At 37.7% G+C, this 26,134-nt stretch overlaps 3 long non-coding RNA genes and 1 pseudogene across 3 annotated transcripts; 3 read left to right on the forward strand and 1 right to left on the reverse strand.

The window, feature by feature from the left end:
* Positions 1–469: 469 nt before the first annotated feature.
* Positions 470–23,845, forward strand: LOC108704421 (annotated as a pseudogene).
* LOC121393090 lies at positions 5,450–6,940 on the forward strand. The gene is made up of 2 exons (XR_005964896.1): positions 5,450–6,703; positions 6,807–6,940. It is a non-coding gene; the product is annotated as an uncharacterized LOC121393090 (long non-coding RNA).
* Positions 10,470–15,112, reverse strand: LOC121399306. The gene is made up of 3 exons (XR_005964895.1): positions 14,831–15,112; positions 12,495–12,582; positions 10,470–10,827 (listed from the first exon to the last, which is right to left on the reverse strand). It is a non-coding gene; the product is annotated as an uncharacterized LOC121399306 (long non-coding RNA).
* Positions 23,846–24,037: 192 nt separating the features above from the next.
* On the forward strand, positions 24,038–26,134 carry LOC121399307. Its single transcript, XR_005964897.1, has 2 exons — positions 24,038–24,097; positions 25,792–26,134. It is a non-coding gene; the product is annotated as an uncharacterized LOC121399307 (long non-coding RNA).

Consider the following 26,134-nt stretch of genomic DNA (forward strand, 5'->3'; position numbering starts at 1 on the left):
TTTTCATGCCATGGTGATCAGTCATTTAGTCGATTGGACAGGTTAAAAAATGTATGTCTGCTACAGATAAGATCTTTGCATATATTGCATATCTGACTATATCAATAGCTGACTGTCACTACTATTTGTCAGAAATAACATTTGTACAATTGCTGTTTGTCAATTAAAGGCCAGATCATTGTCTGGTTTGTTATTGTTCCTACTTATTTAATCTGAATGGTTAGTAGTAGATCGGCAGTATGCCGTTGTGTATATCAAAACAATTAATGCTCAGATACACATATCTCTTTGTCCAATTCCTTAATCACTACTAGGGGTCTTATATACATTGGTTGTTGCTGTCATGATCTGGGAGAATTTTCTGTTTTATTTCAGCCATAACAAGCAATATAGTGTGCCTTCATGCGTATGTTGAAATAAGTCCTTTAGATGAGCAATTCTTTCATTTTGTTTTCTTTGTTTAGAGAAGATGACTGAGATTGAAATTGATACCCCAAGCAACAAGCTGAAAGAAGATGAAAGTACTGACTTGAGGAAGGACCGTGAAAAAAAGAAACGGTCTTGTGTAAAACAGTTGCTTGCCGACATTGCTAAGCAAGTGGATTTCTGGTTTGGTGATGTCAATCTGCACAAGGATCGATTTTTGAGGGAACAGATTGAGAAGACCAGAGATGGCTGTGAGTACTCTGTACTACATGATCCTTGTGCTATTTGTTCTGTTTATATTATATGGGAGAAATCTTTTTTTAGTGTCCATCTAGAGTTTTGTTTTCATGCAGTTTTCCATTCATCAGCTAAAACCACATTCCTCTTTGCTAATATATGATGTCATGCCCGTAACAACTTCTATAGGTTAGGAAAAAGACAATCTTCATATAAAACTTATCTTGCATACATCGGTGCTTGAAAGTTTGTGAACTCTTTTTCTATATTTTTATATGAATGTGACCTCAAACGTCCTAAAAGTATACAAAGAAACCATAGTTAAACAAATGAAACAAAAATTATTATATTTGGTAATGTATTTATTGAAAAATATATCCAATAACATATCTGTGGTGTGGCAAAAGTAAGTGAATCCTTAGGATTATCATATAATTTGCAGGTGAAGTCTGGTGTTTTCAGTCAATGGGATGGCAATCTTTTATTTTAAGAACAGGGATCCGGCAAAGTCTGATATACAACACATTTGTTGATGTGTATCATGACATAAAAAGGAGGTGTTTGAGGACCTCAGAAAAAGAGTTGTTGATAAAGCTGGAAAGGTTTACAAGACTCTCTCTAAAGAATTTGGACTCCATCAAATCACAGTCAGACAGATTGTTTACAAATGGAGGAAATTCAAGACCGTTGTTACCCCACCCAGAAGTGGTTGACCATCAAAGTTAACTCCAACTGTAAGGGGTCTAATAGTCTGAGAGGTTACAAAGGAACCCACGGTAACTTCAAAGCAACTGAAAGTCTGTCTCACATTGGCAATTGATGATGTTCACATGTTCACCATCAGGAGAACACTAAACAGCAATGGAGTGTTTGGCAGGGTAGTAAGAGAAAGCCACTGCTCTACCCCCAAAATATTGTTGACTGCCTACAGTTTGCTAAAGATCATGTGGACAACCAAGAAGGACACTGGAAGAATGTTTTGTGGAAGGATGAAGCCAAATTAGAACTTTTTAGCTTAAATGATGAGCCTTGCATTTGGAGAAAGAAAAACACTGCATTCCAGCATAAGAACCTTCTGTGAAACATGGTGGTGGGAGTGTTCTGGTTTGGGCCTATTTTTCAGCATCTGGGCCTGGGCGGCTTGCCATCATTGATGAATTCTGAACTATTCCAGAGAATTCTAAAGGAAATGTCAAGACATCTGTTCGTGAACTGAATCTCAAGAGACAGTGGGTCATGCAGCAAGATAACGATCCTAAAGAAGAACAGTGAATGTGAATGTTCTGGAATAGCAATTTCAAAGTCCTGACCTTAATCCAAATAAAATGTTGTGGAAAGACATAAAGCCAGCGGATCATGTAAAGGAAACCCACCAATATCCAAGAGCTGAAGTTGTTGAAGGATTGGGCTAAAATTTCTCAGTCGATGTGCAGGACTGATTAACTCTAACCACAAACATTTAGTTGCAGTTATTGCTGCATAAGGGGGTCACACCAAATACTGAGCGAAAGTATGTGAACACTGAAGGGTTCATAAAACTTTCAAGCAGCACTTTACACCACTTTACGTGAGGCACAGAACCTATAAAACCATCATGTGTGTTTTATCTGAAGTCTACTAGAAAATCATGCAAATATTAAATAACCCCAATAGGCTGGTTATTCTTCCAATAAGGATTAATTGGATCTTAGTTTGGATAAAGTACAAGGTACTGTTTTATTATTACAGAGAAAAAGGAAATCCTTTTTAAAAATTTGGATTATTTGAATAAAATGGAGTCTATGAGAGACGACCCTTCTGTAATTCTGAGCTTTCTGGATAACGGGTTTCTGGATAACGGATCCAATACCTGTACTTGTTTTACACTTTTTCTCAAACTGGTCTCTTCTGGTTCAACAATGCAGCCCCATGGAAACTATCTTCCATTAGAAAGACCCACCACAGCTGTATTGTATACCTTCAGAAATGAATGACCTGCTACAATTTGCTGGCATTTACCCTTTTCTCCAATCACGTGTCAACAGTCTAAAAGTAAAGTTTTTGTTTCACAGTTTGATTTGTTAAAAAAGAAATGTTAGGGCCTGACAAAAGAGGTAGGTGCTATGGCATCTAATGTAAATCAGCCAATTTTGAGCCCTGTGATGATTTAAGGGTGCATGCAGACCCTCTCCTTGTACCTTTCACTTTTCACATTTTCATATACTCTTAACAGCGGACAATAAGTGCTATGCACAATTGATAGTTACGTGACCCACTCATAGAATTGGCAGATGAGTTTAGATGTTTTCACAGGCAAGATTAAAACAAAACAGATTCTTGCATTCTTGATCATAGCATTGTAAATCTTCTGACAGTGTGAAGTAGCAAATGAGTCTAAATAGGATCCATCCCTTTTATGCCAACTTCCTCCTTACAAGCTGAATAGAAATATGCAAAGCAGTGTGTGGGCTCTTTCATTCACAAGTCTGTGGGGTGGATTTTATTTCCTGTGCCTTTTGGCTCATTTACTTCTTGTATGTAAAGATGCAATGTAACCTCATGTGGAGAAGGTTCATCAAAATGTGCAATTCTAATTAGGTTTCTTCAGGGCGAGGTTGTTGTTGTAGGGGCATCAATTAAAGTTGTACTAATTGCTTAGAATTCATGCAGGAATTTCAGTATTGAAATCTAGAACATAGTAGTGAATAAAAGGTGTTAATAATATAGTGAATAAAGTAAATTATTGTAAATTATAAGGATATTATAAGTTACTGAGGAGTTTCATGAGGCCGAAGGCCGAGTGTTTTTATACAGGTCATGGAACTCCGAGGTAACTTCTAATATCCTCATATTTTACAACTGGGGGTACTTTATTTATTATAATACACAAATTTCAGTGAATCATGTGACAGAAATGACATCAGAACTCACCGTTTATAACTGATGACATCAGAACTCACCGTTTATAAGGATATAATTTACAGGATATTCATGACTTTTGTATATTATAATAAATATAAACAAGATTATTAGGGGCAGATTTATCAAAGTATAAAATTAGAGCTCATAATAGAAAAACTCACCCACTTTCTATTCATTCCTATATTTTTAGTGTATTTATCAAATGGAGAACTCTAGCTTTCACTCATTGATAAATACACTTCTAAAAATCCTATAGGAATGAATGGGTGGGTGAGTTTTTCTATGGTAAACTCTAATTTTACATTTTGATAAACCTGCCCCTAACCATTACTATCTTTAGCTGTGAGTTTGTTCATTGATAAATAGAAACTCTCCAAAATGCCACATTGGAAGGCAAAGTGACACTGGGCAACAAATAAGTGCATTTGAAGAGTCAGTCTCTGTGACAACATTTCTTTATTACTGTTGATTTACTCTGACCTGCTTATAACTTTCATGGTAATTTCCATGTATGCATTATAACTAACTGCAGAATAGTGAGGGTTAATAGCTAATTTGTTTAAAATGTACCTTAATGGTAAATTATTAATTGGATATCTGCAGATCACCACCTGCAACAGCCTGAGCAATGCCCACCCATGTGAATGGAAAGTGGCAGCAGGCAGTGATGGGTTCTTGACTGCCTCATTGCTCTCAGGGATATTATTTTGTAATAGCTGTGGTAGGTTTGTTCCCACATAGAACAATGATAATTAATTGCTGACGCTTTGGTTCTCCTAAAAATGGATATAGCACAGTTTTATTATATTTCCCAAAATATTGTGATCTGGTAATATACTCCATTGTTCAACACTGTTTTTTGTACGACATAGCTACAAGAGGTCTGATATGGTACAAAAGTGTGCCATTATCCATAAATAAAGGTTTATTTTTCATATAATTAGTTTTGATAAGCTCTTGATAGATTACTGAACATGTTTATTATAGTGGTTCTTTTTTTAATGCATGCTTTTTTAACTCTAAGCTTTTTATAACCGTAAATCACCGTAATAATCAGTATGTCCCTCCTTTTCTATTCAGACATCGATATATCTGTACTGGCCTCATTTAACAAGATGAAGAAAATAACGACAGATTCAAAGCTAATGGCACGAGCAGTAAAGAATTCATCTGTCGTGGTAGTGAGTAACAACACTGTTTTTGGAGCTAATGCAACTATGAAAGAAAAATTTAAAAATAGATGCTATTGTTAAAACCAAATTAACACAGCATGTGATTTTCAGCTAAATCTGAACAGTACAAAAATAAGGAGACGTTTTTCTCTTGGAGAGAAACCACAAGATATGGACAGTGGCACAATGTATGTGGTAAGAAAATATGTCTGTTTAATAAGTTCTCCTATATTCTATATTTGGTTCTATGGAACCAATATTTTTGTACACATGTATTTATTATCGAAATGCAGTAGATATTTTATAAAGTTTTGTAATCTGTTAAAGGAGAAGGAAAGCTACCAAGGCAGTTTATTGCCAATAGATTAGCCACAATAGTGTAAGCTTTAAAGCCATTTTTATTCTTTAAGATGTTTTTCCATACCTGGGTAAATAGCTCTAGACACTGTCTTTGTTTGTTTAGGATAGCAGCTGCCATATTAGTTTGCTCCTGCCTTAGTCTCTCCCTGCTTGCTCAGAGCTCTGAGCTAAGATTATAGCAGGGGGGGGGATAGGAGCAAACTGAGCATTCCCAAGCCCAAGCCCTGGAGGTTTAAGCTGAAAACAGGAAATCTGATACAGAAGCCCATGTGTACACAAAAAAAGAAAAGAAATATGGTGTTTCTTTTGACAGAGGACTCTGAGCAGCATTATATTGAGGGTTTACTGGTGTATTCATATAGATCTTTCTGATAAAGCTTACTTAGTTTTAACATTTCCTTCTCCTATAATACTAAACAGTGGAGTTTTTGTCATGAGTATTCTACCACTGTGAAAAATGTAGTCACGTCTTTGGCTAATAGTACACCAGACGGTTTCTTCATCAGTGTAAATATACCCACTGTCGAATATATAAATATACTCACTGTTGTCTGCCATTGGTTTGAATGTCCACTTCCTGTCACAAGTGCACATCTTCGGGACATAATTAGGGTTGCCACCTTTTCTGGAAAAAAATACCGGCCTTCCTATATATTTATATTTATATATTTACCCCTATTAATAACATTGGGATCAGCCATCATTTTTACCGGCCAGGCCGGTAAAATACCGGCCAGGTGGCAACCCTAGACATAATCTGTCTGTAAACACTTAAGCAGGTGTTGGAAAGTGGCACAGGTGGAGTGTTGTTGACCTCTGCCAGTGGTTAGCCTGATAATGTATTCACATAACAAGGCAAAGCACCTTTTATTGTTCATGATATGTCACACCAGAAATTTTTTTTACTAATAATCTGCTTAAAGGAAAAGGAAAGGCTGTGCCCCAAAGCTGTACCTGATTGCTGAAGTAATCTTTTTATTCTGTTCCATTTTTTCCTGTACAGCCCTCTGTTATTATTCTTTATAAGAGCTCCATTGCGGTTGCCATTTTCTTTTAAGTTACGTTATCAAGATGGCGATTTCAGCATGCCAAATATTACAACTACCCGAGAGCTAAAGGGTAGGATTTGCTGCGTCCGTGTACGGGAGTGCTAGTCTCATAGCGCGCGCATGGATTTTAATTGTTCGCATGCACTGCCTAAGACTTCCATGTACTGCACATGTTACGTGTTCTTGGTCTTGCTGAAGTAGAGGTGAATTATGGGTTGTTGTTTTTTTTTTTACCCAAGTCATTGTTTTATTTATAAATTGTGAAGTTACAGGAGAAGGGGTTAAAACAGAGGAGATTGAGTAGCACCGATGTCCACAATAGATGTAAGCCTTTTAATAAAGGTTAACGCTTAACTAGCTTTTCCTTGTCCTTTAACTCTTCTTTTTTGTTATTAGCTGCTACCTAAAAATGTTACCCACAGCTCGATTGAGCGGGTGGTTGGCAAAAGTGACCCTGTAGTCTATATTAGCATCCCACGATACAAAGCGACAGGAGATCCTAAAGGATTTGCATTTATAGAGTTTGAGACTCAAGAGCAAGCAGCTAAAGCAATACAGGTAATTCTGCATTTTTTATATTGATTAAACATTTTTGTTATACACATTTCCTCTAAAGATGATAAGATATGACCACATTGACTGCTTTTGTTAACCTGATTAGATTTTAAATAATCCACCTGAAGAAGCACCAAGAAAAGCAGGGATTTTTCCTACAACAATGAAAAATAAAGCCCTTCCTTCCACCTGTCAACATAACAGAAGGCAACATAACAGAGGGCTGTGCTACTGGTAAGAGTTGCCTTTAAACCAAGCAAAAAATGTATTTTGTGTGTATTTTGGCACAATATTTTGAATCAGAAATGGGAACATGTTTAGATAACGTAGTTTCTTATTTGAAACTTCCAGAGTGAAGTTTACATTTACAATCTAACCTCCACATGTGCATGCACACACATTATAGTCTGTATTACCAGGAGCTTGTTAACAGAGCAGTGTGTATTTAATATGTGGCAGGAAACCCATGCAAGTCTGGGGAGAGTATAGAACCAGACCGTGCCCTGGCTGGCAATGATGTAATATAATGCACCATCTTCAAAAATAAAACCAGTTAAATAAGACAGAGTTTGCATTTGGAATGGATTTATCTAACTTAGTTACCTTCAGGTGTGTCTTGTTACAGAGAGAAGTTAATTTCTTTTTCTTTTTAATTTCTTTTTTCTTTTTCTTTTTAAACAGATCATTGACTGATTTATTTCAAAGCTTTTTGGATAAGGATTCTCAAGATAATAAATCTCGTACCTGCATACAAAACTATATAACCCCCATAGTAAAAATGTATAATCTATTTCAGAATAATTTTATTTGGCCTTTATCTTTCTGATTACAGAACTCATTGGTATTGATAAATGCAATGGAATTGAGCCAACCAAGTGAATTACCCTTCTTTACTACAATTTGTTTGAGGATAACAATAAATATATATTTATTTTGACTTCTAGAAGAAAAGAAAAAGAAGAAGAAAAAAATCCAAGGCAAAAAAAGACATTGGCGAAAAGCCAGAGGAGGAAAATAAAGAACAAAATATGGACATAGTTTCTCAAGGCGGACATAAGAGATGCAGGACTGTATCTGAGTGCTCCTTACCTGATGTACAGGAAGCAGATAAGCAGACTGACAAGAAGGAAAAAAATAAAGAGCAGAAAGTTTTGATCAGTCTGAAAAAGGCAGGCAAGGCAAAAGAAAGCATAGCAGCTCAGAAGAACAGGACTTCTCTTCTGCAAAGCAGAGGAAAAGTGAAACTAAAGACCTGGCTCAGGATGAGAAGCCAACGTCAACTCAAGAAGCATTACAAGAATGTAAAGGTATTGTCTCCATAGATTAATGTTGCCCAACTTTTCCTCTTTTGTGGGCCTGATTGTTTATTATATTGTATGTTTGAGGATAGACTATAATAAATGCATCTTACGCAGTAGTCAGATGATTTAGCTTGAGCAGGCTAGCCTAAAGGTCATTTGGAGGCCCATATACATTTAGCATAGCACAGCTGTCCTAATAAATTAATTGAAATTTAGTGGCCTAGCATTTAATCTACCAAAAACTGTGGACAGAGGCTAAGAACTAAAACATCAGAAAAAAGGGGAAACACTCAAGAAGGGCTGAAGCTGCTTAAGACACTTTTCTCTGGTTTTGTATGCAAGTAGCAGGCTTAGATTGACCCAAAACCACAAGTATAATACATGCACAAAAGTGAATGAAAAACGAGTCTATCTACTAAAACAAGATCAGTATAAGTATTGCCATGTACTAAGCACAATTTAGAAGGAATGAAGTGTAGTATAGAGTTAGTTTAGTGAACCCTATATGAAGACAGGTACATAATTTTTTGAAATTGCATTGCAGCACTGTAGGACTTATTTACTAACACGTTTTAACTTGGACAGGTGTGGTTGCCAGTGGCATCATTTTCTAGCTTGTAAAAAAATCAAGTAATTGCACTACCCTCAAGTGTGGGATGTTATAGTGTTTGCATCTTATTGCTTATGTTATGCATGAAACAGAGGTCTCTACAGAAGAAGAGAAGGACACAGCAGATAAGAAAGAAATGTCTGTGCTAAAAGTAAAGAGGAAGCGGAATAAGAAGCATAAAGAAAGACAGCGTTGTAGAAGAAGTTATACCGAGTACTTTCAAAGTCAGTCATTTCACTAGGCATTTAATTACAGTATTTAGAAGTGGGAAATATGTTTGTCTTTGGTTATGAGAAGTTTTTGCATAAGCAGTTTTGTATTGCATTTAATAATAAAAAAATAATAGGCCTTAGCTTGCTGCAAATTAACTAAATGTAGTTGTTGCTTATAAAGAGTACTGTACATATTTTTTTGTATGGTTGTCCTTTCTGTTGCAAGAAAGAGGGTTATATACTGCCCTTTTAATAGTAAACATTTTTTACAGAGCAGTTCCCCTGTAATTAGCTAAGGTAGTTTAACTAGAGATAATGAACTCTCACTCCTCGCACCTCACTCCTTTGTGTGTTTTGATACATGGTTAGATTTAGTTTCATCTTCTTTCATTCTCTTTGCTCAGCCATTCGTAACTGCAGCTTTCACAAACTGTCCATGGACCACAGTGTTTTGCCAAAAGAATGGTTAAAGGATATTGGCCATCCATATAGATAGTCAGGGAAATAATTGATTTTGTTCTGCCAGCGGGCCAGTCATCCAGATCACACCGCCTACTATGATTTATAATTGTCTGTTAGGATTTTTACGTATCATCTCCCCTTCTGCCCGCAGATGTGGCATAGGTCTAAGTAGCTTCATGAGAAACCAAAAAGTATTTTAATATAACCATTGTACTTTGATACAAAGATACATTCTTATTAATAGTAGCAATAGATTGAATACAACAGACTTTGAACAAATGCATTGTTGTTTCTTTCTATCTGCCAGTGCATAGCCCTTAGACCAGTTGCACAGTTATGGGACCTGTTATGCAGAATGCTCAGGACCTGAAGCTTTCCGGATAATGGATTTTTCCGTAATTTCGATCTTCATACCTTAAATCTACTAGAAAATCATGTAAACATTACATTAACCCAATAGGCTGGTTTTGCTTTCAATAAGGATTAATTATATTTTAGTTTGGGTCAAGTACAAGCTATGATTATTTGGATAAAATGAAGTCTATGTGAGATAGCCGTTCCATAATTTGGAGCTTTCTGGATAACGGATTTCCAGATAACAGATCCCATACCTGTACTTCTTTTCTGACCCCCTACACCCTCTACTCTGTAGTTCAAAGGACACTAGATGCTTTAGTCACACCCCACCAGCCTGTAATGGTTGTCCAATCTGCAGGTTTTACATTGATTGTTTATAAATCTGTGCCCCAGTGAAGCTTTCAATTCAAAGTCCTTACCATCCATACACAAAACTGTCTTTTTTGAGGGAGGGTCCAGTGCTGCATAGCAGAACTACATACCCTAGGAATACTGTGCTGCCTGGTGATACTAACCTGCTTTTAATTTTTTATATGGATTGGTCACTAATCATACATATCAACTTCCTGTTAAAATACAGATACATGGGATATAAAGGCTAATCTTTTATATGAGCAAGTTCAGCAGCGTGCTGCTAAGCTGTTAAAAAGTATGAAAAGTAAAATTATTTACAACTTTATTTGCTTGGCTTATTTGCCTTCATAGTTTTTATTAACTATGCCAGTAAGATTGTAAGCTTTTTGGCCCTGAAACACTTCTTCTTTTTATATCCTTGCTTTACTTTTTACATTGATAGAATATATAAATAATACACATGTGTTTATCTGTTCGGTTTACTTTTGTATTTGTGATAAAAGTAATCCTGTATGTGTTCATAGAATATAAAACAAACATATATCTTATATATTCTCACATCTCAAAGATTCCATCCTTGAAGATATACAGTCTCTCTATGTGGCATTACATAAGTGTCCCCCTTATCTTTCAAATAAGAACACAGTTTCAGAAGTTTGTGTTCTCTTTAACCTTATGTTGGTCCAGTTAAAAGTTTTCTGGTGTCTCCTCCACTATTTTACCAATCTCTCTGTGCTGATTTCAGCAGGTACTGGGCCATGTTATTCAGCCGCAGCTGGAGGTTTTCTTGTTTAACAGTAATGGCACAAGGTATGCTTAATTTCCTCCAGTCTGGGGACAAACCAACCAAAAATACAGTTACAATGGTGTCCGTGTGAATTACATTGTCAATGTAAAACATTTCAATTGTGTAAATAATGAAGAAAGCAATCTCCATCAGTTACATGACTTATATGTGTTGTCCATGCACTGGAGGCGATTTAGCAAGGGCAACAATCAGTATTGTTTGCAATTACCCATACAATCTTGCTTTAGGACAGTGCTGATGTTTGAAGGACCAGTTTTGTTCAGAGCCCACCTTAGCTTTATGACCAGGCTTTAGATACAGGAAAATGTTGGTGCATCAGCCATTTAGTCATAGTTCCAATAACATATAGGACAGCACAAAAGTTTTCACCCCAAATATCACTCTAATTGACTTCCTACTTGGGCTTTCAGGAGTCTCTCCATTGTGCAGGTATGATTGGCCATAACATTAATTGCAAGAAAGTGTGAGTTTATATAGCTGGTACTCTGCAGGCAGTCACCATTGCTACAGTGCAATTCTAGATAATATAGAACAGAGTTTGCACAGGGGCAATAGTAGCTGCACCCTTACAGCATATTCCCATTACACGTTTTCCATCAGATAGTATATAGCTCATTAACTGGAATAAGTTGGGAACATAATGAGAAGTCATATCTGCTAAAACATAAAGCACTTACTACTCTCTTATTAGCATGTGCCCCATGTTTTCAGCAGAAGTGGCTCCTTTTCTCTAAACACAAACAATACAACGTAAATGTGCTGTACTTTGAAGTTACATTAAGGACTCCCCAACACTAAAACATTGGAGCACTTACTCTTTTTAAAGACACAGAAAGTACACCGATGTTAAAGTAGTGGGGGATTCTTCCTTTTCCATTCCATTAAAGTGATTTGTGTTATAGTGAAACCTCGATTTAAGTACCCTGAATTTAAGTTTTCCCGCATTTTACCTTTTAATTTGTGGTACCGCCAATTTAAAATGCATTTTAATGGGTGCATTTCCCTAATTTTAAGTAATATTTTCCCAGATTTTACATTGAATTTTTGTCCTGATTTACCTAAAACTGCTTTTTTGCCCTCTATGAATGTTAGTATTTGTGAAATCAAGAGTTTTAAAATACTAACCAGATGTATATTTTGCCATGGTTCTGCTGGTGAATGGTCAATTCCAATTAGTCTGTCCCTTATAGAGTCCAGTCCTGCACCAATCACTTATTGCTTTAGGTTGTGTATGTGACAAACAGAGAGGCCTTGCGCATGCCCCCCATAGTGTAACATTAACGCTGCAATGTTTAACCCTTGTTATTAACACATTAAATATTGTATCTCAAAGTAAAATGGACTCCTGTGCTTATATCCTTTCAGTACTTGAAGAAAAAGTTACTTTAACACATTTCCCTGGTTTGTTTTTTTTCCGGTCCCCTGAAAAACATAAAATGGGGGTTCTACTGTATATGGAGCATTTAGAAAATAGGTTTATAGAATAAGTAACCTAGCAAAATCATTTTATCCGCATAGAGTGCATTATCTGGGGTGTTACATAATCGTCTATAAAGACATTTATCTGGGGAGCTAATGTTGATCCAAAAGAATCTGAATGTATGCTGAACAATGTCCTAGGCATTTGCAGAATTGCAGTTCAGCATTGGGTGGCTTGGACCCTCTTTCACCAAAACATTGAAGCACTTACGGCAGTACATGGGAAAAAGTCCCTCAATGTTTAAGTGTAAGGAGATCCTTGATTACAGTTGACTGAATGTTCTGGTCCATCTCAACATCTGTAAGAGAGTGAAGAATACTGAATATTAAACAGGTTAACCTGGTTATAATCAATTCAAGCGTCTGTCCAACTAGAAATTTGCTGTTTAAGTAAATGCTATTACTGTACACTACACTATTTCTTGACCTCTTTCAATAAACTAGTTTTTTTTCAGCTATAGTTAAGCATGCTATACAAAAATATGAATTCCAATATCTGATGGAGGCCATGTTCACAAGCAAAACACTTGAAATAAGATCTACACCCATCAGCTGCAAATCCTAGTATCTTATTTCTTTTGTTATGTTTTAAAATACCAATTGACTCCTATCTGAGTAGTTTAAAAGATTGTTCTGTGAAAAATAGGATTTACAGAGCTAAGTGCCAGACTGAGTTAGATGGAAAACAAATACTTAATGAAGCTCCATTTTAGACTGGGGGAAATCTGGAACTGAATTTAAAGATTTCTTTTCAAAGTTATGGGCAGTTACATTTAGGGGCACATTTACTTAGCTCGAGTGAAGGAATAGAAGAAAAAATACTTTGAATTTCGAATGTTTTTTTTGGCTACTTCGACCATCGAATTGGCTTCTTCGACCTTCGACTACGACTTCTAATCGAACAATTCGAAATAAAAATCGTTTGACTATTCGACCATTCGATAGTCGAAGTACTGTCTCTTTAAAAAAAACTTCGACCAACTACTTTGCTACCTAAAACCTACCGAACATCAATGTTAGCCTATGGGGAAGGTCCCCATAGGCTTTCTAACACTTTTCTGATCGAAGGAAAATCGTTTGATCGATGGATTAAAATTCTATCGCTGGAATTGCAAAATTTGATCGCAGGAATTGCGGTAAATCCTTTGACTTCAATATTTATAGTATTTTACTTTGACGGTCAAATATCGAGGGTTAATTAACTCTCAAAATTCGACCATTAGTAAATGTGAGATTAGGGTTTACCACTTTCTTTAACAAACAAGGGAAAGTTGTGCTCACCACTATTTTTTAAAACCATTAGGCGGGGGTGCAATGAGGGTGTGACCACAAAATACATATAGTCAAACACAAGAGTCCTCTGCACTCAACCCATTATCAATATATTTAAGACAGCGACATTTTGTGCATACTGCTACTGAAAAATGCCTTACCCTTTAAACAAAACAGGGATTGTTTGTCCATATATTGCAATATATTTAAGCTGGCCAACTACGTCAAAGTCATCCCATGTTATAGTTTATACAGGAGCAGTGACCAGCTCCATGTTGTAGCTCCCACCCTTCCCAGCTATAGTCAGGTGATCCCACTGGTGTCTAATAAAAGGGCAGCCAAGTATGGAGGTTTACTTTGAAAGCAGCTAGTAAGTTGCAGGTAAAACCTAGTCCCTTTGTAAAATGTATAATGAAGCAATAGAATTCTTAATGAATCAGATGAAAACTAAGCGTAGGACTGGCCAGATATGGGATGACTTTGACGTAGTTGGCCAGCTTAAATATATTGCAATATATGGACAAACAATCCCTGTTTTGTTTAAAGGGTAAGTCATTTTTTAGTAGCAGTATGCACAAAATGTCGCTGTCTTAAATATATTGATAATGGGTTGAGTGCAGAGGACTCTTGTGTTTTACCACTTTCTATTCATTTCTATGGGAATTTTAAAAGTGTATTTATCAATGGGTGAAAGTTATCCATTGGAGTTCTCCATTAGATAAATAGACTTCTAAAAACCCTATAGGAATTAATAGAAAGTGGTAAACTCGAATCTCACACTTTGAGAAATCTGCCCCCTAATTTCTTTTATTCTGTTGGTTTTTTTTATTATTTGTTTGAAAAATGGTATAATTGCCAATTGTACTCTGCACAAACTTGCTGGAGATATGGGGATAATGGTGTGATATACATATTACCAGTGTTCCTTTTTAATTTTTTTTTGGGGGGGGGGTTTGGGCTGTAGGGTCTGCTTAAAATAACTTTTTTTTGCTCACCGTTCAAGTACAAACGGGTGTGTTTTCACGCAAAATTATTTCTGTGTGCCACAATTTGTAGTGCACTGGACTACCGGTAATTGTGATAAGTTTGAATGCACAGCTTAGAAGGAACATTGTGGATTTGCAAAAAAAATAATAAAAAATCCATATATGTGATAAACCTTTAAACCTTTAAACGGCACCTTGAAGCATAGCTTAGTAGCAATATGGTGTAATTGGTTAGCTATTGTATCCAAATTGTGAGTTTTTCTCAAGAAAAAACTATCATGTTGCTTACCTGAGTGTCAGTTCTGGAACTGGTTCTCTTCCAACACCTACTGCTTCCCTGCCTTCAATTTTATACTCGTCCCTATATCTTGGATGAATCAGTTCATGAGGAACCTTCTGAGTAGCCTTTATCATTGTAATGTAGATGTAAATGCAAATTGTAGAATTCAGGGTGGATCCTTAAACCATTTGTCTTGTGCATCTGATTTAACCAGGGGATAGCCCTATTAATCCTGCTAATGCCACAGGGACTTTTCCAGCCATTCTTACACAGGATGGAGTCTCTTACAAGACTTAAAGGATTAAAGGCCCCTATCAGACTTGCATTTTATTTTCCTGAGGCAAGTGTACACAGCAATGATCCTTCCCACACACCATTGTGTTTAAAGAGCTGGGCTGTGGCCACATACCATATCTAGTTTGCACTCAAATTCCATAATCCAATCAAAAGGTGAATTAAATTAGAATTTTAATGATTTCTATTTTAATTCTGTTTGCCTTTTTCCTCTTAATTATGCCAAGTGTAACCTTTGTATGTTGTATGGAGAGATATGTGATACTTAGATATAGTTTTCCTAAACTATCATCTGAGATAAACACACTGACATAGAACCATAATTAATACAAAACAGACATAACTACACTCCTTACCGCTGTTATTCTACAGAAACGACTATATTCTACTTTCCTCTCTGCCCCCATCTTTATAATCTTGTGTTGTTTAGCTATGGTACTTTGATAAGTGCCTCCTTTTCCTGTGACCAGTCTTGTGTTCTTGAATAGACCCTTCTGATTGCATTCGCTCTAAAGCATTTTCCTCCGTTCATTCCCTTCATTTATATGCCCCTCCTTATATCTTAGAATGTTCCTGCCACATCCCTATTCATTTGCTAAAACTTTCCCCTCTTTTCCCCTTCCCCCATTTCATTTTCTTTCCCTTATTCCCCTGTCAAGTTACCAGGTTTTGTGTATACAAAAATATGTTGTCATCATATAAAGAAGAAACAAATGGTTTTATGGTCCTTGGTGGGCGTACTATTATTATAATCATATGGGTTGGTTAATCCCTTCTGATATTGGTTAATGTTGCACATTTTACTAAGGGCAATATTTGCCTAATACAGGTAGGGGACCTGTTATCCAGAATGCTCGGGACCTGGGGCTTTCCGGATAACAGATCTTTCTGTAATTTGTCTCTTCATACCTTAAGTCTACTAGAAAATCATGTAAACATTAAATAAACCCAATAGACTGGTTCTGCTTCCAATAAGGGTTAATTATATCTTCGTTTGGACCAAGTACAAGCTACTCTTTTATTATTACAGAGTAAAAGGAAATCATTTTTAAAAATGTGGATTATTTGGATAAAATGGAATCTATGGGAGACGGCCTTTCTGTAATTTGAAGCTTTCTTTCTGGATAACGGGTTTTCGGTTAACGGTCCCATACCTGTATTATGTTATTATTATCTATACCACATGAAATGGAGTGCCTGTAAATTAATGCAAAATCTGTCAGTTAAACAAACGAAGGAATATTGCATTTGATAGAATTCGATTTGAGTTTTTAAAGAGACAGTACATGATAAATTTCGATATTCGAATTTTCGAGTTTTTTTCAAATTCGAATCGCATTTGGACTATGCCCTAGTGGAAGTAAACAAAAAATAGCTCGCAATTCGAATTTTTTACATTAGAAAATCTGCCCCTCAGTGTGCAATTCACCATAATGTATATGTGCTGTTTCCCACTATACACCATCAAGTGGGTTTTCCAAAAACTATTGTTACTGAACCAGTTCATGGCAGTTAGCTGAAGCCAATACCTGTGGCAACAAAAGAGGTTAGTGAGGCTAATTAAATAAGACAAGGCTTGATAGATTAACTCCATTAACTCTTTCTTGCCCCTATTGTTTTAACATTCCTTTGTCTCCCGTTGCATGCATTGTATCAGTGGAAATAAAGATAGCTGCACAAGTATTGTCCTGGAGAATAGAAAACATTTCCATATAATTGCTTTTGTTGCTTTGTTTCAGGTTATGGGGACATGGGAATAATAATAGTTAAATGGTTATGAGTAATGCAGTCTAATAAAAAAACAAAATGTGTCTACCAACTGCGGCCATCAACCCAGAAAAAATATAAATGTACTTATGTAAATAGAAGTTAATAAGTTAATACAAATTAAATAATTTATTGCACAGGGCTGCAGAATCTGTTGGGGCTGTACTATTATTATCACATAATAATAAACACCAATTAGACCAATCACAATTAAAGTTTTAAATTGCCCTCAAAACTCTTTTTTTTTAAAATCATATTTAACAGCAAACACTCAGTACTGACTAAGATATATATGTGTATATATACTCTGCTGTTTGTTTGGGGGGGAGGGGTTGATTTTTTTTACACTAAATTATTCTACTCTCCAGGGCAGTATGGTTGGACATGAAGACTGAATATTTAACACTTCAACGAGGCAGCATGGCCTCTCTGTAGAAATCAATGAATGAAATATTCCACATCTCGGAGGAGGAAATACAATCTGAACCCTCCTTGCAAAACCTTGATATAAAGAATGGAAAAGGTCATTTTTACTCACCTGTAAAATATATTCCCTGCCTGAATATATTAGAATCCTGACCTGAGTAATTATGTAAAAATGATGAAGAAGTCATTTGTTTTACCTGCAGCGATTCTAGTGGACCAAGAGGGCAACCTATTTTATCTCCTTCAAATCTGTATGTATTTTTTTCTTTAGCAGGAATAGGCCCTAAAGGTTGGACAGCCTGCATCAGCTGCATAAAATACACGATATTCTATTGTGTTTTATCTAACTTATTAAACATACAGCCTAATTCAATTTAATAGCAGTTTGACCAGCAGTTACTGTTTTATCGCCTGAAATGCTTTCTCATAATTCATGTTTTTGTGTGATTCTTTCCATGTAATGTTTGGACTCAGTGGAGACTGTAAAGAATGAGCGACTGGGACCACAGTTTGTGAGTGGTGTTATAGGGAAGATCACAAATTCAGATCCTCTTCAGGGACGCAAATATGTTAAGGTAAATTGTCTGCCTTTTGCTTATCCTGATAATCAACAATTGTGGCTGGGAGAACGATTTCTTCACTCTGCTGGATGCATACAATTAGTCACAGCATTCTTGCAAAGATTAGGACTCAAAGGAACAGTAACACCAACAAATAAAATTGGATTAATTTAATTTAAATATAATGCACTGTTGGCCTGCACTGGTAAAACTGGTTTGTTTGCTTTAGAAACTATTGTTTATAAAAACAAGCTGCAGGGTCACCACATGTAATAAGCTCAGAGGTCTGCCTGCTAGGGGTAATTGAGGATCGAATTCCTACCAACCCATCCAGAATTTGCTTCCGTACCCTCACGTTTTGCTGGATGGGCCAAACTCTTGCAAATACATCATTTTGGAAAAGACTAGTCGATGGGGCCCTCACACTGATCAAACTCACTTACAAGACCAGAAGGGCAACCGATAAGTTCGAAAGGGTTTTTTCGGAGCCTGGTGTGTTCAAAACTCCATAGAGCTGTAAACCCAAAAATGCAAATAACTTACATGCTACTCTAACATGTTATTCTGCTGTCTAGACTTATGTTCACTGTAAAGAACACCAAATAACGCTGTTTTTGTGTTTATTGTTTATAAAAATAATAAAACATACCTTTAAAAAACAAGCTGCATGGTAGCTGTGGGGGCAAAAAAAAGCACAGGTTACACAGCTGATAACAGATAAGCCCTGAAGTATACAATGCAATGCTACATAGCTTATCTGTTATCTATTATTATGTGCTTACCGTTAGGGATGCACCGAATCCAGAATTCGGTTTGGGAATCTGCCAGGATTCGGCCTTTTTCAGCAGGATTCGGATTCAGCTGAATCCTTCTGCCCGGCCGAACCGAATCCTCATTTGCATATGCAAATTAAGGACGGAAGGGAAATTGCGTGACTTTTTGTCACAAAACAAGGAGGTAAAAAATGTTTCCCCTTCCCAACCCCAATTTGCATATGCAAATTAGAATTCGGTTCGGTATTCACCCGAATCTTTAGCGAAGGATTCAGGGGTTCGGCCGAATCCAAAATGGTGGATTTGGTGCGTCCCTACTTACCGTGGCTACACAGCAGCTTGTTTATATAAACTATAATAGTCTTTCTGAAGCAAACACCCCAGTTTTACCTGTGCAGGGCAACACTATTTATTCATTACTTACTCCTCCTGCCTTTCCCCCAGTTGATATAGAATGAGATGCAGCTGAGATGACTAAAATGGGCAGATTTGCTCCTGGGCATTAACCTATTGATATCAGTTAGTAATTCGCTTTAGTAAGACCTTTGTAGGACGAAAATTTAAAGCAAAATATAATTTTATTGGTTGGCTTGTATGTTCATGTGTTGATGTATTTATATAAACTAGTTTCTCAATTCACAGTATGCATTTTTGGGAGTGTGTGAGGTGGTGTATGTGGACATGCTGGAAGGAGACACAGAGTGCCATGTTCGGTTTAAATCTCCTAAAGATGTCCAGACTGCAGTAAAAGCTCGCTCTGATCTGCAAGGCAAACAAAACTGGAAGCTACAAATTCTCTCCGGTACAGCAGGCTTAACATTTTTACTAGTACATTTAGGGCAATGACACACCATGATACCTGTTACCCAAGATTTATTGTAGCTACGAAACACCAGAAAATAACCTGCCATAGACAATACTGTCACTGTTAAAACACTCACATTGCATAATCACTCAAAACTGTATTTTTTGTTTTTTGTATTAGCGTCAAATCTAGGGTTGCCACCTCACCCCTTTAAAATCGAACACTTATGGAATCCACAGCCTGCATGGCTAATTAGCAATTCAATTAGATGCATGCTGCAGACTGAACTGATTTAAGTGCAGCCAAGCATCATGCATCTAAATGAATTGCTAATTAGCCATGCAGATGTGTTCGATTTTAAAAGGGGGAGGTAACAACATAGTCAAATCTAGAGGAACAAGTAGCACCCTGTGTCATTGCCCTTAACAATAAGACACACTTACTGAGATCCAGTATAATTTGTTTGGTGTAGAGCAAGGACTAATCATTTAGGGCCAAATTTATCGCAATGTGAGATTAGCACTCCCCACAGGAAAACATACTCACTTTCTATTCATTCCTGTGGGATTTTTAGAAGCGTGTTTATTAAATGGTAAACACCCATTGATAAATACACTTCTAAAAATCCCAGCTCTGATCTCACATTTTGATAAATCTGCCCCATAATGTTGCGACTGTTCTGCCAACCAAGGTTGTGATTGTGTTTTGATTTCACTTTGATTTCACTTCGTAGTAAAGCTCTAAAGATTCCTGATAGAATGTCAGTACCTGAACAACAATCCTTTTTGTATGTACTATTATCATTTCCTATAGACGGCCCCTGCCTTTTGTTTGTGGCAGCACAGGAATGTATTTGTAACTGTACTATTGGAGCAAACATGTGGAAAGGCCACCGTCCAGGCTCCTAATTGTTTATAAATGACCTGGACATTGCTTTTGAAACTAGTCATTAAAGTGTTAGCTCCCCAAATTAGCATGTGAAGGAATGCAAGGGAAGGAAGAGCTGCAGAGAGTGAATAACATTCTTACCTCCTGGGTCTGTCCTATTATGTTGCTTCATGCTGATCTTTTTCTTTTACAATAACCATTTGCTTTTTTGCCCAACCTCATTATTCCTCAGAGAAATAGGTTATTTTTCAATGAGAGAAATCCATACTAGATAGTCGAGTCCTGCGCGGGTCAATTTTTTGGGACCCGTACCTGCAATCCGCAACCCGCATTCTTACCCGATTGGAGCCGCAAGTACCTTATCTGCAACCCGGACCCACTGACCATTAAGAATCAGGAAGTGAAGTCATCGGAAGTAGCCGTGATCAGAAAAAACGAGTAAATATCGCTATTGAGAAGACCCGGGGCCCAACCAGCAGAACCGCCGACCCACGTCTATACCCGCACCCGGAACTTCTATCCACAACCCGCAGTTTAGCGCAGGTTTTTGCGGGTAACCCGCGGTTTCCCGACCCGCTGCAGGACTCTACTAGATAGATCCAGACTTTGAGCCACTGAATGTTTGGACAAGCTGTGGAGTGCCAGGTTGATCAATAAAGGCATACATCCACACATTGCTTTAATCTGTTGGGGGTCTAAAAATCTTTAGAAGACAGAGTACCAGAAAGGGGATAAATCTTCAGATCACATTCTAATAGACTATAATAGAGAAGAAAACATAAGCACAAATCAAAAGGCCCGTTCGAGCTAATATTTTGTGGTTCAGTTCTCGTGTCATGCATTGTTGAGGTCTTGAGAATAACCAATTAAAAATTCTTTCTATCACTGATGTTTCCTGCAATAAAAAAGGTACATTTTGAAGTTACACACAGTGTTGACATTTAGGCATAATAGTACTGTTTCTCTTGTTATATACAAAGGTGATAACGAGCTACGGTATTGGCAGAAGATTTTGGTGGACAGGCAGGCAAAGCTTAACCACCCCCGGGAAAAGAAACGGGGCATTGAAAAGGTAATTTGAACTGCTTCTTTTATTTATTGCTTAGAAAATATACCTCTTTATCTTTGTTATTTTCCCATAAATATACATTACAATATAAGTATATACTTGGCAAATGGAACACTCATCAAATGCATATTTGCATTTATATCTACTTAATGCATTAATGGCCAAGGTTTACTGTTTCTGTATTATTTAATTGAATAGCTGTTATTATATGTTATTATTCATTACTTTTGTGCGGAGTCTTTGTTTTAAGCCATTTAAAACAAGGGTCCACCATCATGGGGGTGCTTCATTCACCATGCTATTCTATTGCCACAAATATTTATTTGAAGCACAAATCTCATTTGAAAATGTTCTATTGCCTTCTTATAAAAATATGGTCTGCTGAGAGGCGGTACTTCAACAATTGTCATGTGACACTAGAATAATGATGTATACAGACTGCTTTTATGGATGAAGCTCATAAAGGGACAACATCATTAAACGTAGACCTCGCATTAGTAAAGTATGGGCACTCCTCACTTAAAAGTTTGAACTTGATGGACGTGTCTTTTTTTCAACCTAACTTACTATTTTACTATGTATATGGACAGGACCTGTTCACTGAACATGTCAACTAGTTCTAGGTGGATCATGACTTTTACTGTGAACCTAAAAGCCAAGGTAACACAGCAACTCACTTGCATTCCACTGGATTTGGGGTCATTCATGGTATGATTATTGCCATTTGCTATGAATATTGTGTATTCTGTTCTTATTTCTCCAGCTGGTAGCCAAAGCAGAGAAGATGAGACAGGCTAAGGCACAGGAGGCAAGCAAGCACATAAGATTCAGTGATAGCATCTGAAAATGCTGGGATTGTACTTTCATTTGTTTTTAAATTTTTTCATTGTTTGTGCTTATGTTTATGTCACGCTTAATATGCCTGCCGACTGATACTTCTATCAGGCTCATAAAGGCTCCATATTGGAGTTTCTCATGGAGGCCTGCTGAAAATGAAAATTGATGACAACAAAAAATCATGTGTATGACAACCTGCATCCTTCCAGCTTTTGCTGACAATCTCTCCTAACATCACTTTCAGTCTTCCATTCTTATAACAGCTGGAAGGCTGCATGTTGGGTTTCACTATACAGCAGATTTTAAGTCATTTTTATGTTGGCTTTTTGTTGGCATGAGGCCAAGCGCAGGTGCACAGGGAATTACATTAAAACGAATTTCACCCATAAGGTTTAATAAGTGTTTGTTCTTTCATTTAAGAAAAATCATTTATGAGATGCAAATTTTATTATATTATATACTTTTATGGAAATTAAACACTGGGCTACTTTAGGCAGATTAGCCTAAAAACTCAGTGATACTTCTATTGCCTGACAAACTGTGACATGAGCACTAGTCAGGCAATTTCCCGTCTGTGTTGGGTTGTTCTAGGTCAGTGATCCCCAACCAGTAGCTCATGAGCAACATGTTGCTCCCCAATCCCTTGGATGTTGCTCTCCGTGGCCTCAAAGCAGGAGCTTATTTTTAAATTTCAGGCTTGGAGGTAAGTTTTGGTTGTATAAAAAACAGATGTACTGCCAAACAGAGCCTCCTGTAGCCTGCCAGTCCTCATAGCCCAACCAATAGCATAGCCCAACCAATCACAGCCCTTATTTGGCAGCACCCAGCAACATTTTTCATGCTTGCGTTGCTCCCCAACTCTTTTTACATCTGAATGTTGCTCACGGGTGAAAAAGGTTGGGGACCCCTGTTCTAGGTGATTGCATTTTCAGACATCAATCATTCAGATGTGACATGAGGCAATTTTCTTTGTCATAAAGTGGAAGTGATTCATAGCAACTGCCAAACTACCAGATAACAAAGCTGTCCCCCATTGTTCCTTAAAAGTGAACACACACAGAGCTACTAGTAGCAGCTACTTGCTGTCACTACAAAATGTCGAAAAAATACCCTGCCATAGACCATACTGAAAATTGTCTCTGCTAAAACACATGCAGTGTATTCGCAAAGCCAATTATCACTATTGTCTATTTTGTAGCTCTGACAAGTAGCTGCTGCTCTTCACCCTTAGGGGCAAATTTTCCCCCGCAAACGCTCCGCCACACTTCGCACCACTTTGCCAGTTATGAATTTGTTACCACTGCACTAATTCACTAAAATGCGAAGTTGCGTCTCAGCAGCTGAACACTGGCGCAGTTTCACGAGCGTTAATTCGTCAGTGCGAGCATTTTTTAGCGATCTTTCGCTAGCGTTCAATTCTGCCTTCGTTAGTGCACTTACGCTTCGGTCAGTTTCAATAGGGCGGGTATATATAGGTTGTATAGATGTCTGTATTAGAGATGTTGGTGCAAATGCTTGAAGTGGCCACTTTATTACTAATGTCCAAGGAACCTGAATAAAGACAAAAGAGATACTCTAATGCCCTACACATGAGCCCATCCTAAAACAAAGGTGACATGCCCCGCAAATTGGTTAAAAAAAATTACACAAAAATCTTTAATAGTTAGAACTTTTGAAGGCAATCCCACTTTAAAAAATGAAAAAACACCAGTGTTTTTTTTTTTTTTTTTTTTTACAACTTTCATGACTTTTCAGGCATACCGGATATGATGTCACTGACATAAGATTGAGGAAGAAGTAGCTTTATCTTATCAGTTCACCAGGTCTAAGGTGGCGAAGGAAACTCTTGCGAAAGAGGTAATGTTCTGTAAAATTCACACTTTAGTGTAACAACTGTTTGCCTGAGCAAAATTGCACCTGGAGATGGAGTGCGAAATTGTGCTAGCAACGGTCTCTTTCGCTAGGGATTTGTCATCTACGCCTGTTAGTAAATTGGCAATGTCCCTGCGGATGAGAATTCAAAAATCTTGAACAAAAGCAGGGATCATTAACTGCACTTCACCATCTCACCAGAACACCTTTAATCAGATGCCGAAACTCCTGCAGTTCAACATTATCAGTTTTCTCAAGCTCAAAGTAACACTGGAGTGGCTAAAAAAAATCTTTCCTGCATAGTGTGGAAATCTGTTGTGTATTTACCCAGGTTTTGACTTGCAATTTATGCTACCAACAAATATGTTCTTTGTTGTTCGATTCATTTTTGTGTCACAATAAAAAATAGCACCTTTGTGGTCCCCTGCTAAGACCTTCCTCCTAAATCTTGCCACCTATTTACTTTAATACAGCTTGTTCCCTGTACACAGAACAAGGCACAGTAGCACAGTGGGGTTGGAGTCAAGCAGTGGCCGCTTGAATGTCTCTCTATAGGCCTCTGGTGGTGGGCGTTTATGAGGATCCTGTGCAGTAAAAGCCAGTCTGGGCTGTTTCAGCTGCACATGCTCCTGGCAAAGCAAATGGCAAAATTATATACAAAGATCTAATACATACAGGGGCGCTTCACCAATGAGGCGAGTTGAGGCTGTCGTCTCAGGCAGCAGCGCCCCACTATGTACCAGGGGTGGCAAAACCATTTGAACCAGAAATTCGGCTCTTCTATCACAGAGAGCACAGTTAGGCTCTCTGTGCAAGTGTACTGGCCTTCTCTGCTGCCCTCATGGACCCCCCTGGACCCCCTCAGGCGCAAAAAGGTAAGCACACAGGGGAGGGGGGGCAGCAGCAACTGCTGCTGCCTCAGGCGGTGGAGGGGCCAGGATCGCCCCTGAATACATATAATACTGAATGTATTATATCGAAGATTTAATACAAACTAAATGTCTTAAAATTTATAAACATACAGGCACCTGCTTACTAATAAAATTGTCCCTGATATGAATGAATGCTTCCGGGGATAGGGGCTGATGTGAAGTGCTGTGTATATGTATCAGTGCTATATAAGAAACGGATAATAAATACTATTCAGTACTATACTGCAGGGATGCACCGAATCCACTTTTTTGGATTCGGCCGAACCCTTTGCCAAAAGATTTGGCCGAATACCGAACCGAATTCCGAACCCTAATTTGCATATGCAAATTAGGGTTGGGAAGGGGAAAACATTTTTTACTTCCTTGTTTTGTGAAAAAAAGTCACGTGATTTCCCTCCCCACCCCTAATTTACATATGCAAATTCGGATTCGGTCCAGCCAGGCAGAAGGATTCGGCCGAATCCTGCTGAAAAAGGCCGAATCCTGGATTTGGTGCATCCCTACTATACTGTATGTGAGCTTGTAAAGCACTGTTAACATCACTTAGCAATGGGGAAAAGAGTCTGTGATTACCACCCAGTCTGCTGAGTAGACTTCAAAGGTACTTCAAAGCATGATTTTTAAAGGACAACCAAACCCTTAATTATAAAACCCCTACCCTACATAGACCCCCCCTCCCTGCTTCCCTCCAGCCTAGGTGTTACCCCCAATAAATGCCAATACCTCTTTACTTACTTCTCGGTGCAGATTCTGTGCAGCGGAGTTCACAGGTGCCATCTTCTCTTCAGTAATGTTCCGAAGAGAACGGCGTATGGGTGCATGCGCAATTGGAGCAATCTTCCTGTTCGCGACAAATGCGCATTCGACGAAAGTGATGGAAATTGTCGAATCGCCAGAAGAAAACCCGTCCAGACACCCGGAACAAACTTCAGCTTGGAAATGTGAAAATACGCTCTCTGTGTCTGAATATGGGCCAACAGTTAAGATACAGAAATGAGTGGATGGGAGTGGGGTGGCTGTATAAACACAGATGAAAAAACATCCTTGTGTAGCAGTAGTCTTTAACAAATATATCAATTGCGTGTCATTC

The sequence above is a fragment of the Xenopus laevis genome, chromosome 1S, assembly GCF_017654675.1.
Source record: "Xenopus laevis strain J_2021 chromosome 1S, Xenopus_laevis_v10.1, whole genome shotgun sequence".
In the NCBI taxonomy this organism is placed as follows: Eukaryota; Metazoa; Chordata; class Amphibia; order Anura; family Pipidae; genus Xenopus; species Xenopus laevis.